Source organism: Triturus cristatus, chromosome 2_2 (genome assembly GCF_964204655.1).
Source record: "Triturus cristatus chromosome 2_2, aTriCri1.1, whole genome shotgun sequence".
NCBI classification, from domain to species: domain Eukaryota; kingdom Metazoa; phylum Chordata; class Amphibia; order Caudata; family Salamandridae; genus Triturus; species Triturus cristatus.
Genome location: NC_140582.1, coordinates 414,628,775 through 414,648,846, shown reverse-complemented (window position 1 = coordinate 414,648,846; position 20,072 = coordinate 414,628,775).

The window sequence follows — 20,072 nt, the reverse complement described above, 5'->3', positions numbered from 1 at the left end:
GTAGGATGTCCCTAGTGTCCTGTATATAGGATGGGAAATTGATTACAAATGGTTGGAGAAATTCATCTACATATTGCGATAATCGCTCCGTTGGTGAGTCTATGCCCGAGATTATGGGGTGTCCAGGTGGAAAAACGCCCCCTTTATGAATCTTTGGAAGGATATAAAAACAAGGGGCCACAGGATGGCTTACTGTGAGATAGCCATATTCCTCTTCGGATAAAAGGCCATTCTCACGCCAATCATGAAACCTTGTGTTGATATGGGTCATAAGGGAGGCAATGGGGTTGGTGACTACCCGTTCATAACAGGTTAAATCCCCAAGTTGCCTGTCAATTGCGGCCATGGAATCATCTGAGTTCATGACTACCACATTGCCACCCTTATCCGCCTCCCTGATGACGATGGAATCATCCTTTATAAGTTCATTCAAGGCAGATCTTTCAGTTTTTGTTAAATTCTGACTATGATTGCCATATTTACTCGGGTTATCCATTAAGGTTTAGATGTCCCTGGTAACCCTGTCCCTGTAAAGATCTATATTCACGTGCGTATTTCTGGGCATGAATCTTGATCGTGCTTTGAGACCACTATTAATTTGGGTATCCTCTGTGATGTTAAGATCCTCCCTAAGTTCCTGTAAGGGAAAGTGTATATTATCAGGCTCTGTTTCTGTGGTTTCTGAGGTGTTCCTTACACTTCCTTCCCTTTTGGTGGTTGGGTGTGACCTTCTCTCTTTGGTGAGGGTTATTGTTATTGCTCACCCTGCTACATATACATATTCTTAAATTTGCTTGCATTATATAATGTTCTTTATTTATATGGAATTTTCTTGGAAGTTGAACATAATATTGAAACAACTGTGATTCATCACAAATTGACTTTTTATGAGTATTATTATTTTTTTAAATGTCCTCCACAAACTTACCATTGAGATAAAATACCTTGGAGGTGGTAAATCAAGTGACTGTTTACACATTCTCAGCCGAAATGTGGAAATGTAGGGATATTTGATTAGATGTGAATATTTGTCTTTTAATGAACTCAATGTGTACATGTGGACATGTTATGTACATTTTAAATGTTGTAATCAGATGTTGTATGTTTTGTAAGTATTGTAATATGTGTGTTTTTTTATGTGTTCTTTTTCTGTACATTTCAGCCCTGAAGAAGTCCTAGTAGATTAGGACGAAACGCGTTGGCTGAAGGCTTTTTTGATTGAAAATAAAAGAAATGATAAATTATCTATTGGTACAACCAACTTCTCTCACACTAATTGGTTCAACTGGATTGCCATGGACATTTAAGATTTCTTGCATATATGTCAAGAAAAGTGGTGCGCTTCTGATCTATTGTTGTTTTGATTGCTTACCTGTTTTGGGGTGGTGCCCTTGGGCAGGGGGTACCTTCGGAGCCTGCACACAGATCCATATAATTGCTGTAATTACATTGGCACACTTTTCTAATTTGGTGCTGCATCAGTGTCTTATACTCAACTGTCCATCTTGTTTGTATACACTAATAGTAAATGTACACCTGTGGAGACTTCGTAGTCAGAATAGAGAACTCTATGCATTAAAAGATAGGGCAGTCTTATCATTTTATCTGCAAAGTCCCCACCACAGGTTTGGAGTCTCCACAGTCGTAAAATTACTTTTTGTGAAATTAAGCTTCTAGTTTATGAATACTCAAAAATAAATAGTAAACTTACACAAAAGTACAAGTTTACCTTTTTGAACCAGGGCTGTAGTTTTTGAATACCCAAATCAGACCCGTAGTTTGTGAATACCAAAAAGGCAGTGAACTTTCACAAAAATGGTAAATTTACCTTTGTGAATCAAGCCCTAAGTCTTGAGCGGCAGAAATTATTTAACCACCTCTACCAGCCCTTCGACCTCAATTGAGTTTTCTAAGGGAGACTTTCTACTCTGTGGCCTTGGTCATTTAGACAACCCCTGCTGGCCCACAGAACCGATTTCTCAGCTCTTCTTGTGCATGTGGATCACTGCCATCCTGCTCTCCACTGCCAAGCACACTGAACCATCAGTCACCAAATGCATTTTATATGCAGCCAGGCAATTTTCTAATCTTCAACTTCCATATACCTGCCCAATCATGAGAATGCCAGTATATTTGCAAAAAAATTAACACTATTAATTATTTTTGTATTCTGTGCAAAGCCTGGAAATTTAGTAGCAATACTAATATTCTGCTGCATCAGACTACGTCTTACATGCGAGTCTCAATTTCAAATAATAGAAAGGTATCCGAATGATTTTGTGCATTTGTTTCAGAGATCATTGTATTACCTGCAGGTCATAAATTCCAAACCTAAGATATAGATCAGTGTTTTATGTGTATTCTTCAAAAATCTATATGTGATCTGTGAGGTATAGTTTTGAATTCTTGCCAGGCTTCCTCCTTCTGATGTTGATTAAACTGATGCAATTTAGTTGTGAATTAACATTATTAAGTGCCCAAAACTATTTAATCTGTATAGTGCACATTAGACGCTTTTGTCCTTAAAATCGTTTTCCGAGGACATTAACAAAACTTTCATATTTGTATTATTTAAGTAAAGTGCTTTTATGTCTATGTAATTTCTTGGACAATTTGTTAACGAAGAGGAAGTGTGCAACCTTCTTTCTGCAAATGGCATATTGGGTCTGACACAAGGTGTGAATGGATTTTTGACACTTGCTAAAAGAAAATCATGGTTAAAATTGACAAACAGACGGGGGTCATCTCTCTATTGTTGATCAAGTCTGTGCTTTACTGTCCTGAGCAGCAGGGTAAATACTGTGACAGCGAGAAATGCTTGGAGCGTAAATTGAAGATCCTTTTCTCACTCAAATTCGGCGTGGCTCAAAGCCTAAGGGGTCCCACATAGGTTGAAGACTACTGATGTAACATTTCAAACACACATTTTAAATGTTATCTTTTGTATTTCAACTTATTTGTAGTGTATGCTTAGCTACACCACAATGGTCTCAGGAAATTGACATCAAATAAAACATATTTGGCTAGAGGTGCACACATTCCAAAACACACCAAAAAGTTAGATGCCACACTAAGTGAGGAGCACACAGCCAATCAGAACACAGTATGCAAAATACATGCAGTAATCATGCACTCCCCTTGCCAGATATCTGGACACGTACCCACTGGCCCTGCATTTTTTCAACGCAAGATCGAGGCCAACCTGCACTCCTTATTGAATGGCCAAATTTATGGCCCAATGACTACGCCAATATTTCTGTCTCCAAAGGAATGTACAATTGTTATATGATGCTTCTTGTGAAATATAGAAGGACATGCTTAGAGACAGTCTTCAGACCCTGACTCTTTTGCCTGTTCTCTGGCCCCTGCATTTAATTAAAACAACTGTTCTTGTTTTGCAAAACACCTCTTCACTTTCATTTTTTCAAGGTAAATTCACATTCAAGCAACATTCTGGCATGCCAGATAGGAGACATTGGTACTTCGAGCCTAACTGCGGCTGAAAGAACAGGATCCCACCCATACAGGCTCGCATCGGTGAGTGGATGCCGCAATTAAATGGAAGTTCTGCTGAATCTGTGGGGCAGAGATCCATCCTGAAGCCGCCATTAGTGGGTAAGAGAATACATCTGAACCTTAGTCTCAGCAATTGGCATATGGCAAATTTGGAAGAAGCACAAAAATCTGACCTGAGCACCATGCCACAAACAGAAATCTAATATATTGCTTATTTTATGTGTCTGAGCTCAGTAGTCGCCAGGCAGCCTCAGAGGCAATCTCACGGAGGTCACCTTTCTTCAATAGTCAGCATGCTAGGAAAGGTGAGCCTTAGTCAGACGCTTGGACCACTTGGCATGATATAGAGTGTGATACAGGGATGGGGACTCACCACTTGGCCCACTGGGCATGACACAGAGGGTGCGTGTAAGCTCTGGGTGTGATATAGAGCCAGCATCTTAATCTTCATTTTTAATCTAAAGGAGTTTTGTTAGTGCTGTCGGTTTCATGACACAGGTAGTATTTGAAAGAATTGAGATCTGATATTCGCTTGGACCACTGGGTGTGAAACAGCCCATACGCGTGACCTCTGGTTGTGGTATAGGATGTAATTCAGATGTTAGTGAAAAATTTGGACTTTAGACAGTAAGGTGAGACTTATGCTTTGCCAAGAAAGACCTGCAGTTGTCGAGTCGCTCCTTCTTCTCTGCATAAATTGTTGCCAATTTTGTCCCTGAGCCAATAATGACAGACTATCAGGCTCACTTAGTTCTGTGTACTGCGAAAAGCCTATCTCGTCATTGGGCAGCATGTGCTAGGAGCTTGTTAAGATTTTTTTGGGGGACAAAATCCTTTTTTCTTTTCTGTCATTTTTTCTCTTTTACTTTAATTTCGTTGTGCTTGTCAATTGATGCAGTGTTTAATGTTGTGGAACTGAGAAATTATTGCAACTATGATCTATATTGAGTGTTATTTTTCATATGTGTAGTCTTATGTACTAAGATTGTTTGATGCATCTTTGTTCTAAGCTGAGCTCATAGTAAAGTAGTTATTGCCTGCATAATCCCTTGTATATATTTTTCCCAAAATTAGAGAGAGATTTAGGATCACCTAAAAAGTCTTGAGAAGTTAGAATTGGACTAGTCCCTTAAAAAGTTTCTAACCCATCATGGATTTGCCTTTAAACCACATGAAAACTAGGTTCCCAAGCAGGCTAAAAAGCGAAATAAATGTTGCCATGCATTGTACGCACACACCAAGGCACACGCTTTCCCGTAGCCAGTGGGGGGAACCTTCGACACCAACATTATAGAACACACAAGAGCACACATTTGGACTAAGCATGTAGGGCAAAAGAAGGCTAGAAGAGAGGAAAAGTCAGAATTACGGGCCATCTTCGAGTTCGCCCGATCTACAATCCTGTTCCATAACCTTCAAGCAAGGCGTCCACACCTCCCCCACCATACACAGGAACAGAGGTGCTCTCTATAATGCCTGTCATCCCTGCCATTCCTGCCATTCCTGCGCTGGGTTACACCCATCCAGTAGCTAAGGGGGCCAAAGGGCCACCCAATGTGCAGCAAACTACCAGATCTAGGGCAGGGAGGTAGCCATATCGGTAAACGCAGACGATTCCAGCCTTATACTAGTTCGGTGCCATGATTCTCCGAAGTTCAAACCCTCCTCCATCCATTGCATGTAACCCACCAAGCCCTAGTGGCGCGGTGAGCCCATGCTCCAAAATGCTCTTGGGTTACTGGGAGGTTCACAGCAGTTCTGGATAGTGACACCACCAGTGGGAGATACTCATTCCGGGTGGAGGCTGAGCCCCGGTCTAGTCCTTGGCAGCTGATGACAAGTCACTGAAGCACTTCCGGGGGAAACGCTTAAACATCACATTTCCCGCCGGCTCCGTGCTTCGAATCCTTCCTGATTCCCCTGGAGACGCGAAGGAAGTTCCCTGAGCCCAGACGCTTCTGAATTCAGCTGTTGGTTTGCTTCCCTCGCCGCGCAGGAGCGCTATTGTTTTGGTTCATTTGGTGCTCGCGCAGGAGCGCTTGTTTGTGTTACGTAGGTCTGTCGGCGTAGGAGCGCCATCTGGGGCAGTTCGTGTTCTGCCTACAGCAACCCTTACCTCGCCAGCGCACTGGAAGGGGTGAAGGGTTTTCATGCACAAGGAGTGCTTTACTTTGGATTTAGTGTACAGTTGTGTTTTTTCTCCTTCGCGCAGGAGTGCTGTAATGGGGTATAGCACCACAGAGCTGGAGCCTTGGTCATTGCTTTAGTTTACCTTTCAGGGATGTCACGATTTTATGTGTGCTTAAGAATTGGGTGTGCAGCACGCGCAGGAGCGCTATTCCTTATCGTTTGACGTTTGTGTATGACACGTGTGCAGGAGCGATTTTCCTTGGTTCTTCTTGGGTAGCATCGCACAGGAGCGCCTCACCTAGATTACCCTTCTTTGAAGCTGCACTGATGTCTGAGGACCATGGTCTACAGAAGCACTGGTGAGTCCCCGGCTGGAGAACGTTTTGTGTGTGTTTTAAGGGTTGTTTAAAAGACGAGAGTGAGGTTCCTTACCAATCAGGTTCTTTTCTGGTTTCCAGTTGGCCCCGAGATATCCTGCAAGTTCCACCCCACTCACCAAGCCTCTACATTCTTTTTCTGGCTCCTATCCCTGCGTCCATCTCATCCCTGTTGGGTCCTATATTCCACGAGGGTCAGGTGGGTACAGGGGCAGGTGCCTTTGTCGTCTCTGCGGAATCGCTTCACAAGCAGAGGTAAGTCTTGTGGGGCACCTAACACACAGGGTATACTCCCCCATGCTATACCCAGGCAGTGGATGAAACACGTTACTTATACAATAGTCCTTCCCTGAAGAAGGGCTCAGCCCGAAATGCATTGGGCGGAATCAACGATACATTTATACTATGAAGGCAATAGTATGAAACCATTCAAATGAACAAAACTAAGAAAAGAGACTAACAATATGAAATAAAGCGAAAAAACTATTGAAAATATTTGTTTGAAACTTTATTGAAACATACTCAAGGAGAGCAAAGTTGGGGACGTTACTCCCAAGGGAAATAACGCACATCTGATCATTGTTACAGAAAGGCATGTGAGGGACCATCTATGTGCCATGGACTCAGATGGACAAAGAAGGGCTCAGAGCCAAACCGCCCCGATTGATGGAAGGGGAGGAAAATTTTTATATCCTGTTTTGAGAAAATCACTGCATGGATAAACCAAGCAATAGGCGATGTCAAGATTCTGTTCAGCAGCCTCATCAGAGAGCAGATCAACATGCTGGAAGTCACACTGACCAACACGGAGAATGATGGGGTAGGATTCAATTCATTTAGACACTAAATCTGGATGGCTCAGAGGAAAATGTTCCCGGACTGACGAGACATAGAAGGATTGAGAAACCTGGGGAAACAGTTACCCACGTTCTAGACAGAATAAGGAACCAGTGCGGTCAAGAAATGACAGCCATGGACCTGTACGGGCCCCCAGGTTGCATTCTTCTACAATATCCTCAAAAAATACAGAGTGGGCTGGACAATGTAGTAGGATTAGACACAAAACCTTGACCCACGTATTACATTATTACAGGAAGAGACAGAAAAGAATAGGGAAAAACAGAAGCAAGCCCACAGAGACACCGCTAAGCTGGTCCAACATAAGATAAAAAAGTCCGACCTCTAGGGGGCTGCATTGGCCGCAAATGTGCAAATAGCACCACTCTTGTAGGGAGCTCTACCACCGAAACCAAGAGGGTTGCCACCCAGACATAGTGGCAGAGGTCAGTAAGGATGGCAGCAGCTATACCTCGGAGAGTGCTACTACTGTCACTGAATGGGCCACCTGGGCTACCAATGTCACCTGAAAGCTTATAACGAGCAAAGGTCGATAGGCCTGGTCCAGTTCCCACAAAATCCCCATCCACAAAATCAAGACCAGTTCAACCCAAGCATGCAGCACATTCAGCCACAAGGAAATCAGTTAGCAAATACACTACTGCAGCAAGGACCACGTTTTTGGCCAAACACATGGCAACCACAGCAGGGAGTGAACACAGCCCAACAAGCACTGGGTCACTGGCACAACAGGGTAGTGTAACTGTCTGGGGAGGCAATGCCTTCACGCAATCGTCCAATCCAAATACGCAGTAAATCCAAACCCCCAATATGACATATTCACTTCATACCCACTTCAGAAAATTCACAAAACAATAAAAGCTAGTGGTACAGCATTAGGTGAAAACTCATTTACTAGCATTCAGGAAAAACTCAGGACTGCCGTATGATTCGTCGATTGGGAATCCGTGCTAAAATCCGCCATTTTGGGTGCCTACAGTGGCCTAGGCCCCACTTTGCTGCTAGTCCCCAGGGTGGGGTTGGCTGGCCACGCCCTAGGGGGAGGGCAGTCTGACAAGGGGGCAGGGCTGCCCCGATCAGTACATGAAAACAGGCACTTAGAGCCCCTCATCCAAGTCCAATTGGGATAGGTTCCTATTATGAGATCAAAAGAACCCCATTTAGGCCTTCAGCTAGTGGCAGCCCTCTTTCTGTTCCAAAACGAGGTGACAGCCCAAATCCCAGAAGCCAGGCATTTCTACACAGGTGGGATGTCGAAATGCCCCATAGAACTCAGTAATCCACACTCGAATAAGCAACAGTGTGGCACCAAGTCAGTAGGGAAATTCACCAGGGCAATCAGACATCTCAGCTCGTTACCCGCAGCATGACAATTCCAAGCCGTGCATCTGACTCACATCTTAAACAAGCTATTTGTCTCCTCCTCTCCTCCTAATGCTTCCAAGCATCCAAAGTCTGCTCATTGGGTCATGTCCCTCCAAAACAGCTGGACTAGCGTGTCACCAGGTAAGAACTCCCTGATTACACCCTACGACGGCAGACTCAAAGCATCCTGGATCTAAGGGAGAGGGGGTGCCAGGAGAGAAAGGGGTTCTGTAGATGACTGTAGCAGCCTCCCACACTAGGTACACATATATGCTCACCGTAGCACCCAGCTTGTCAAATAAAAATACAAAGGGTCTCACAAACCTCGTCCGGGGGAGCAATACACCCAATCCCAGTCATTATAAAATCCAAATCACCCGGGGGCCACAGAGCAGCTTCTCAACCCCCATTGGTATGCTACAATAAGACCAACACTGCATGAGACCTTAGGCAGGCACCCGTTGACCTGCAGGAAACAGCCCAAATGGAGACAAAAAACTAGGCTTCCAGAAAATGGGTGTAGCCAAAACGCCCATCTCTATTAGGAAAAACCTTGTTACACGCCACATGGAGGAACCAGAGAGGCATACATGTGTCCCCAGGACACGTTGCAATTACCCACAACCCTCAATTTACAACACGCCCCCTTCCTGTTATGTACTTTCCACTACTCAGTAGGCACTGTCCATTTACGGACGGCATAAACTTAGGATGGTGCCAGACAGATTCCATGCATCACTGCAGGATATGTTGTCCCTTAGACCAGCTAGCTCACAGTGCCACCATTAGCCCCCCTAAACCTGGACAGCGATCAAACAGTTCTTGTAACTTTGTTCCCTCAGGAACCGTTGTCACAGACCTAAAGCTTTTCACTCAGTGACTTGTGCTCTCTTTTGCACATTGAAATATACAAAGAATACATGACGGGATGTTTGCCAATATTTATTGAACTGTAGGGATTCTTGTATAGAAAATGTGTGCTTCAATGATTAATTGACAGAAGGGGACAAAAGTTATAATGATTGTCAAAACAGTGAATAAAAGTTCCACCATCTTGTTGAGACACTGGATATATGCATACATATACAGTATTTATCACAGTCTGGAGTACTCCTACAATACAACCATAACCTACATGTCTAGGGTTTGAATATATGGTCTGCCAATAAACCCTCTTTTGGATGATCTAACTCCTTTACCTGGTGGGTAAGAGCATAGAACTCTGCCTTGGTCGCAAACTGGACACCCCTCACGGAAATGTGACCCAGCTGCTGGGTAAAAGCTTCAACATGCAGGGACCCCTCTAGGTCAGCAAAAGAGCCTTAAATGATTGTATTAGGAAACAAAAGGATATATATAGAAAAGGGAATCCTTGCCTCACTTTGCGATTGTGATCACGCTGCCTATAGTTTATAATCCACAGATAGATGCGCTGCCATATGGAAATAATAACTGACACATTTGTAAGGGTGGGCGTAGTTCGCGAAGTAGCACTTCGCGAAGCTACGCAAAGTGAAGTTCGCACTACGCGAGCTACGCGTAGCACTTCGCGAACTGCGAAGTAACATGTTCGCACTGTGCAAGATGTTGTTTTCAATGATTGCACAGTGCGGACAAGCAACCGGCACTGTGCAATCATTGAAAATGGCATCTTGCACAGTGCGAGCTGTAGTTTTCTGCTGCTCGAGTAGATTTTTACTCGAGCTGCAGCTTTCTCAACGCGAACTGGTAGTTTCTCATCGCGAGCGGTCGCGAGCATACGCGACCCCTCGCAATGAGAAACCTGACCTTCTCGCGTTGGGAATCTCGCCGGGAGGTTTATTTTCCATGCTCGCGATCGCGAACAAGGAAAAAGTCTCGCCAGGATGTCATTTTGCTTGCTCGCGGTCGCCAACTTGACGTTGAGGACCGCGAGCAAGCAAAAAATGACCGCAGCACTACGCAACACTACGCTACGCGTGTTCGCACTGTGCTACGTGCAGTTCGCGTAGTGCGAAGTAGCGCGAACTTCGCAAACTACGCGAGCGTAGCGTAGTGCTTCGCCCAGGCCTACACATTTGTATGACATATGTGAAGGCAGTGCACATAATGCCAAGGCAGTATGATAATGTTCTCATGAAGTTCTTTGAGTCAGCAAGGTTGATGTTTCTTAGAAACTAACCCAAGTGTCAGGAAAAAAGATTGCGTGTCAAAATGCGATGTGGCAAAGCAAAGGCGACATTAGGAAAAGACCATGTACATGTAAAATGGCAGTATTTCCTGCCAGGTCTACGCAGGCACATGACATCCCTTTCACAGTGCATCTTGGATGTGTAGATCAAAACGTACCATCCACATCGAAAAAACTGCACACATGCACACCTTAGGGAAAGTAGGGTATTAGAGGGCCGACCAAGTCCTTAAAACAATAGTTAGGTAGAAAGAGACATCCACATACCCTTGAAGATCACCCCATTAAAACACTGACTTCTGTCTTGGTGAGGAGGGGCCAAATGACCCACAAAAATAAAACTCAGGTGTTCCATAACAAAATGTTAACCGTCTCCTAAAATTATTTCCCAACTGTGGCTACCTTCCAGTACAAAGCAAAAACCAAAGGAAATGATGGACGGAGTGTTGAACATTGCAAACACTCACCCCCAGTCAACTGATCTGGGTTTAATCCATCACTGTTCTTTAGCCCACTCTGCCACCCCAGTTCAGACATGGCCATATGCAAATCAGTCTGACCCTGTGCCTCATGGGAACAGTCCAGCCCGAACTGCCAAGCCATGTCTTCCCTGGACCGGAAACAAGCTTTCTAGGACCGGTTTCTGGCATTTCAGCCGTCTTCAGCCAGGCTTGCTTGAATCCAGTGGCAAAGTGAGCAAGGGACTCACGTCTGAGCATACCCTGCCAACTTATGGCGAACAAAGCAAAAACCAAAGGAAATGATAGACTGAGTGTTGAACTGAATATTCCCCCAAGTGTCAAGAATAAAAATGTGTGTCAAAATTCGAAGTGGCAAAGCGAAGGCGACATTAGGACAAGACCATATACATGTAAAATGGAACTATTTCCTGCCCGGCCTAATCAGGCATATGACATCCCTTTCACAGTGCATCGCGGATGTGTAGGTCAAAAGTTACCATCCACATCAATGCAACTGCACACATCATCACGTTAGGGAAAGTAGGGTATTAGAGGGCCGACAAAGTCCTTAAAACAATAGTTTGGTAGAAAGAGACATTTAGACACCCTCGAAGATATCCCCATTAAAACACTCACCTCTGTCACTGTGAGGAGGGTAAAAATATAACACAGGTTCTCCATAACTAAATGTTCACCATCTCCTAAAATGATTTCCCAACTGGGGCCACCTTCCAGTACCCCACTAAAAGGTTGTGCAGAATGGATGAACTGAATATTCCCAAAAAAGGATAGGCACACAAATTTCCAAGACCAAATGATGATGTATATTGTTCTAAAAGCTAACCTATAACCCACAGCTCCTATCCAACCGGTTTGCAATTGAGCCTTAAGTACACCACCTTTACAGCGGCCTGCCATCTCTTCAGTAGCAGCATCCAAAGTCCCTACGAGGCCCATAGGTTCTAACCAAAAATTCCATGGGGCTATTTTTAATTGACATTTATATTCAAACAGACTCTTTACACTGTGCCAAGTAAAGACATCCCCGGACCCCACGACCTGCAATGTTCCAAAAATTATGTATTATTGCACTTTTGTACACCATCTGCTTAGCATGGGTGTGGTTGCAGTCATCTGTAGCGAGAAGTCTTTCTAGTCACATGGATCCTACCTCAACACTTTTAAAGTGCTTGCGTAGGGACCTCTCCCACCTCACTTAAACTGACACTGAACAAAACTAAACCAAACAATAGTATTCCACATGCATTGCACAGCACACTCTTACACAACACATGGTATCAGCACGGTATCAGCACATGACTGCTGTGGGCGCCCAGACATCGGACAGGTTGTGCTATGTCTGTTTGGGCACAGACAGACTTTACTTATCCCAAGAAGTAATCCAGAGAAACCAAATTTACTCATCCACCTGTACCTATGTAGGATTAGGGCCAAGACACACCCCAGTAGAGTAGAACCACATAGAGTATTAGTAAACCTCACCTGGTATGAGACCAAACCCACTGCACTGTACCTTCTCACAGAGCCTAGCAATATTTACTCTCAACTAGACAGGATGGACAGGGGGGCACAATAGGGGAGAACTCTGTTTGGTAGCAAGATTTTCCAGAAAAGAGATTCTTGGAGGTACAAAATGCACCACACAACTGCATGAACATGTTTTCTCCCTCCTCCATCTGCATTACCTGGGTTGCCCTTAACATGTTTGGGGAAGTCTTCTTTAATAGCAAATGGACCCCACACATGGAATTCCAGTGCAGGGACAGCCACCTCAATGATACAAGAGGAAACACGTCTAGAAGGGAAGGGTTGAATGCCAGAATAGATACCCCATGTCAGGAAATCTGGGACAGTGAGATAGATGGGTAAACCTGGCTAGAAGGGAAGGGGCAACCCCTAATTTTACAGAAAATCACACTGTATTTCTTGTGTTTAAGAAGCAAAGGAGCGATCCCACTTGATACAAACGAAAATTGTGGAGCAATACTGCACGGACTGGACTTGCAGTGGGGCACGTCCACGCTGGTGGATATCTTCTGGCAGTGTGGCGAGTTTGCCTACACTCAGCTCTTCCACGGATGGCAGGGTGTCTGTACCCTCGTAAACATACACATCCCGACCCTGGTTATCCCTGGTGTGATCTGTCTGAGTGCTCTCAACATCCGCTCTATTGTATTAGGCTTGAGAAAAAATAACTGCTCATTACTTTGGCTGAGCTCAGTACAAGGACGTTCCTGAAGAATTCAAACTGTTTTCTGACACTGAAATGCAGGAGGGTCCATACCCTTCTTCACCCTGCAAACAAAAGTGAGCACCCACTGGTTACAGATAACCAGGCGGGAGCGACTGAAGTTGATCAACAATACTGCACATGGCCTAAATGCTATCAAGGAAGGACAAAGAGCCATCCACCTCATGGTGATGCAACACCAGTATGTGTTGGATCCGATGACCGTGATAGACAGTGGGGTGTGTGCCAAGATCGGTATGTCCTGCTGTACTTTTATCCCTGGAAATGATATGGTCAATGTGATGCTGACTCTTCCTATCCAAGCACTGCTACGTCTACAATATAACTTGAAGAAGGAGGGAGATGCCCCTGAGCATGGCTGTTGTTTTAATCTGTTTTCCTGGTTCATCTAATGGGTGATGAGAATGTGCCTCTCATTGCTCTCAAATCTCTTCTTGTGCTATTCTTGTGTGGTTTCCTAAAAGTGGGGGTTTCAAATGCAGTCTTCAAGTTAGGTAGAATGCAAGTAACCAGGGAGGTAATAACGAATACAACAGAAACACACCAAATGTCAAAAAATGTGATGTAGTGAAGTGAGGGGCAATCGATGTATTTGAAAATTCAGCAAGATGGGAGAATATTAATATTGATAACTGTGATGTTGATGTACACAATGATATATGTACGTATAATAACAAACTTGCATCTTTGATGTTAAAGTCACACAATATGACCTCCCCCTCATCCCTGAGTCAGAAATACGTGTTCAGGCAGGCCATGTGACCTAGGCCTGAAGCAACTGATTGACAGATCACAGGTGGGGGAAGACAGATAACTCTTAGACAAGCGCGTGAACAGGAAAACCCAGATTGATCCCACAAATAGGCAGCAACACCACCATGGACTCAGGAGATTGGCCCATATAAAATGTGTTTGGACGGCGGCACGCACATTCCCAAAAACACAATAAAGTCAGATGCCACACTAATTTAGGAACACACAGCCAATCAGAACACAGAATGCACAGTACATGCTGTGAGCATGCACTCCCCATGCCGGACATCAGGACACATACCAACGGGCCCTGCATTGTGTCCTCGCAAGGTCGAGACCCACCTGCGCTCTTTATCGAATGACCAGATTTAAGGCACTGTGACTAGGCAAAGATTTCAGTCTCTAAAGGAATGTACAATTGTTTTATGACACTTCATGTAATGTACTAAAAGACAGCCAAAACCAATGTGCTTTGAGACAGTCTTCAGAGCCCAACACTGTTGCCTGTTCTCACAGCCTCTGCATTTAATGAAACTACCTGTTCCAGTTTTGCCAAATGCCTCTTGTCTTTATTTTTTCAAGGTAAATTCACATGCAAGCAACATTTACATTCTAAACTAAAATAAACATTCTTATTGAGTTGAAGGATCAAATTGTGTGACACGCTCAGTTAGTCGCACTTTCCCAGCCAGCTGCATGTTGCAATCTTGGGCTTGTTTCTTAAAAAAAATAAACACTGAGTATTCAATAAAAACACATATCGTGGAAAGAGTGGGTAGCTGAAAAATGGGATCTGGCTGTAGGTATATCACGTGACATTAATTGGATGGACTTTAGCTGCAGTGAATGCAGAGAACATATGTTGTTTAGATAATTGATCTATATGTTGCACAAAGCAATCCAGCTCAATTTGCCAGGCCAAACTCAGCCCCTGAAATGGAACCCAAGAAACTCCATCTTTTGTTAAGAAACAGGCTGAGAGCAACGTGTTATTGTGCCTCACAGTTAGCTTCTGCTGATGTAAATTCCACTTGCACATAAAGGAGTAATCTTTGAGGTATCATATTTTCACATATTTTATTATTAGCTTTCCCTGCAAAAAAAACCTTACTGGGCACCTTTGGCAACACCCCACCTTCATGAGAATGTTAAAAGCACAACTACATTGTTCACTGTATCATTTGTGGAAAACTAAAGCACACAATTTGAAAAACAACCTCAAACAAGAGCCATATATACATAGTGAATATGCATATGTTTAGCCAACTATATTCCAGATGGCCTTTAACATCATATTTCCTAATTACGTCAACTTTTCAGGATTTGCTTCTGCTTTTACCTTTAACTACTACTTTTACCTTTAACTACTACTTTATTGAGTCATTCATACCCTTGTTGGATATCTGGACAACCAAAATCGCTTGTGGCCCTATGTGCAGAATCCAGTGACTTTTCAAAGCATAATTCAAGTACTTTATACCAATGATGGTGATTTTTTCCTAATTCAATGACTGTTTTGCACTTATATTGATATTAACATGTAACATGCAAATGTACTGAGTTTGTGTTTTTTATGTATAGATTGACTCGGGCTAACGTAAGCCGCATTTAAAAATGGTCAGCATTTGGTTGTAATGTTGCTTTCCTAAAATTTTTTTTTTTTCAGGGCATGTTGACTCCATGTTCATTATTTCATTGTATCCTTGATTGTCTATTTCCATGTGAAATGTTTTCTTTTACGCACCTCTTGTAGAATAAATCAAAGAGCTACTGTAATGCACCTGCAGAGCACAGCTAGGGCCAAATGAATCTCTTTATGCTGCAGATAACTATGGGGGTTATTACGATGGCAGCCGTTCTGACCACCATCTGCTATTGCAGCAGTCAGGAGACCTCCCGACAAGCATGCAGTGGTCCAACTGCCGCATTTGGAAAGGACCACCATGCTAGTGGTTGGAAAGTGCTACTTTCCATTGAGGCTTGTGCTGGGGCCCAGGAAAAGGGCTGCAGCACAAGCCGCTGTGCAAAGGGCCACTTTGTGCACTTCCATGCACCATGTGGTGCATGGCACACAGTACATGGAGATGTGTGGGGGCACTACATATGTCCCCTGGACCACTTTAAAGTGGCCCACGATGAATGGGTGCCCTGTTTGAGGCCCCCAAACTCCATTTCCGACAGCCTCTCCATGTTGTTCTTTCCGACATGAAAAGGTTGTCAGAAATGGGAATCATAATCCCGATGGTAGTGCCTGCTTCGGCATCTAATCCATTTGGAATTGTGATTCCAATGGCTACCCTGTCGGGATCATATGATCCTGTTGCAGGTGGCAGTCTTACCCCCTGACCACTACAGTCTGACTGCCTGCATTGTAATGCGCCGGTCAGACCGATGGCCTGTTGGTTGGGCCAACCGACATCAAATCAGGCCCTAACTTTGGAGGGCATTTAGTGAAGACTGTATTATCTAGCAATGCTTTAACCTAATTGGCCCTTTGTTTGGGAATTATGTGTAGGTTTATCAACTGTTCTAATTGTGTGATTTAAGCTAATGCAATGTATAAGATTCTCTTCAAATTTCTTTATCTACTTTCAGTAGACACCCTCTTCAGATGCCTTTAGAGCAGATGCCTCTTTACTTGTCTTCAGAACAGAACATTTTCAAGTTCCTTTATGGCAGAATGTTTCCCTAACTTAGCAGAGTAGGGTGCTCCTTTTAGGATGAACGTTTTTAGAACGCATTTTGTTTACCTTTCCTTTTTTAGCCATCTTTATAATAGTTTTTCTTTGTGTTTTCCTTTAAATTGCATTGAACTATAATTAATTTTTTTCTTTCACGTATTGATTATTGATTTATTACTAATTTGATGATTTGAGTTTGTAACTTGGCTAATCATTTATTAAACCTTTATGGTTTTGAAACGTAACCACTCTCTCCCTTCCTTGTTGAGCCAAATGTGCTTCACAGTCTGTGGTTTCTGTACAAAATCTTCATGTCTTAGTGCATACCAGATCTTTTTGCCCCATTAAATGTGTCCTGCTGAAATGCATTGGGGGGGAGGGATGGAGGTTTTATCTCAACCTGTAATTAACTGGTAATTCTGACTCCAAACTGGTATTTATACAGGGGTCCAGACACCCACACGTGAGGCCTTAAGGATAAGCCCTTTAGATCTAGGGTTGCATGCCATTTTTATGAAAGTTCACCCAACCCTATTCAGACTGTTACTCTTCTGATGGGATCACCGCTTTATTTATACTTCAGTTCACTAACCGGCCCCGCCAATAAAAACACCATATATTCCCGCACTCGTCTTCAAAAGTGCATGTCCTGAGATTAACGGAAGCAGTCTTTGTATTTTTTCTAACTCCATAAAAGATGTCGAACTCACCACGGTGCAAAAAAGTAGGATGCCATCCCTTAAAGCCCCATAGCTTAAATTAAAACTAAAACATTAAATAAATGTATAATTAAATGAAAGGTAAGTGGTACAAACACACACATCCTATGGATAAAATGTAATCTATACTTAAAGTTTAAAATGATAAGTAAGGACAACACGTAATAAGTTACTGAAATAGACACCCTACCCCATTCCCTTGGGTATCGCATACTCAAATGCTGTGTGACAAACTTCATCAATGTAATATGCAAAAAATATTTTAAAAAACAAGCTTAAATTGCCATGGATGATCAACTAAACCACATTTCAGGCCCAGGTGTTAAACACATAAAAGGTGATTCAGAGGTTTACTTGCAAATGATCTAACCACTAGCAACTACTCTGGGCAGCATGTCAACGCATCAATTTTCACCCACTGTGCCACTCTAGAAGTGGCCTGCATTATGCATTTTGGTGCTGGTCCTGCTTCACATGGAAACTTCCAGCTGAGGTGAGGTTCCCTCCAGATGGGACCATACTGCAACCTCATACTGGTGTTGAACTTGTTAGTGAGGTCAGCCTTATTTGTAAAAATGTAAGTGTAAAGGCCATTCTCAAAGAGCTAACACAGCTTGCACCGCCCATAGCACCTGCTAGGGCTGCCAATGCCACTATCAACATAATATACATCCATCAAACTTAGGTAGGACGTTTCCGACTTTTCCCGGCACCCACACCGATAATTCTGGCCTGGGCATCTGTTATTATATATTTTTTTAATGTATATTGAATTACTAAACACTGTTGACACACACACCGAAAAAATAGGCTAACGGTGCCACCTTGTCATCCACTGTCATAAAAAACAGATTTGAGAACGAAGGGCTTGTGCCATGCATTAGCAAACGAGGTACATATTAGGCATTGTAGTGAGGAATTGGACCCTGGGTACAGTGAAAGAGGGACCCATGCCTGGGCATACCCATGACCAACTAGGGCATTACAGCTGATGGGAAAAAGGTTTGCAAACATTCTAAACACTGGGTAACATTGATACAGATTATGGAGAGTTCCTCCACAACTGCAGTGAAGGAGGCTCAGACCCCCAGTGCAAGGACTCAGTTCAGTGCTCACGCTGACTTAGAGCAGCTCAGTGGACTGCAGCACTAACACAAACCCATCAAGCTATTTTTTTCAGAGGCAGTGTTTATAGGTTACTTATCAGAGGGTCCCATTAAACACGATAAGCAACACAGCAGTGGAAATCAAAATAATGTATTTGTCTTGCAGACAACATACTCAAACATAGCACTAAGAAATCATTGTAGTTGTAAACTTTTATTTTAAAAGCCATAATCTTGTTCAGATAAAATGTATTGTAATGTCAAAAACAGAATAAAATTGCAGGCAAATCTGGTATTAATCAAAACAATAGCAAACACAATAAGATGATGGATGCAGTGCTGAAACATTTCAGACACTCACCCCACTCGCAGATCTGGGTTTAATCCATCCTTGTTCTTCTGCTCACTAAGCCACCCAAGTTTGGACCCAGCATATGCAAATCAGTCTTGACACTGTTCCTCAAGGAACAGTCCAGCCTGAACTACCAAGCCAAATCCTCCCCGAAGCGAAAAGAAGCATCCTGGGACTGGTTTTGAGGTTTCACCCATCAGCCAGGCTAGCTTATTAAAAAAATAACATAATTTGAAACATTATTTTGCATGTTGAATGTCATCCTGGGCCCCAATGTCATTTCTAAATCCTACACTAATTTAGTAGCTTAAAACCTTACATATTATTCCTGTCTGTGGAGTAGTTGGAATGGAACACAGCATACCTTTTTAAACAGAAAGTTTGACTGTTTTTTATCAGAGTTCTGCCACAGAAGTACAGGCTTCTGCTTTGCCAATAACAAAAGTCCCCATAAAGCTGCTCCGGGCTTCGATAGGTGTCTCTCCTCATGTACATCTCCAATTGAGAGCAAAGTCTGAACCAGTAAATCAGCTTGACCACTGGCAATAACCTCTGAGATGAAGACCTCTCCAAACTAATGCTTAAAAAACACAGTTTTTTAAGGGTTTTAGCACTGATGCTTTCAAAATAAATGTCTCTAGTCTAAACTATCACAGTCTAATTTACATAAGCTTAACTCCATATGTTTACATTAATTGACAATGCCATGTTAGCCTTGAGAATCACAGGAGACTGCCATATTAACAGGTGCGTAATCATGTGAAGGAGCTAACCCTTCACCATATACTCCTGTGAGTGTCTGGCCCGTCATCACCTTGCCAGGTTTGGAAAAACCTATGGAAAACTATATCCCAAAAGTTACAGGCCTTTCTTGGCTCCAAACATCTTTTGTACCCGGCAAAATATGGCTTCAGATTGTGTTATTTAACAAAATAACACTGTTGTTTTTGGGACGACACAAAGTTTATTGATTAAAGTTTAATGATCAAGATTCAACTTCAATGTTTGTCCTTTTGGCACTGTGCTACTGCATCTAGAATAGTTGACCATCATGTAGAGGGCCTCAGAGGATACAGTAAAGATGGTTCCAGTTCTTCTTGGGGATGAGTTACCCCAGGCTGGACAGCATTTTATTATCTATGAAACTTCAATATTTGGGTTCTCTGTGAGTCAGGGCTCCCTCCAGGCCTGCCCTTATAACATCTCCCTTTGTGTTCTTCTCAACTTCTTGCAAGTGCACTCATGTCCATACAATTACATGGTGATGAAACTCAAGCCTACGTTAGAATTTCCTCATTTGTATCACCCTACA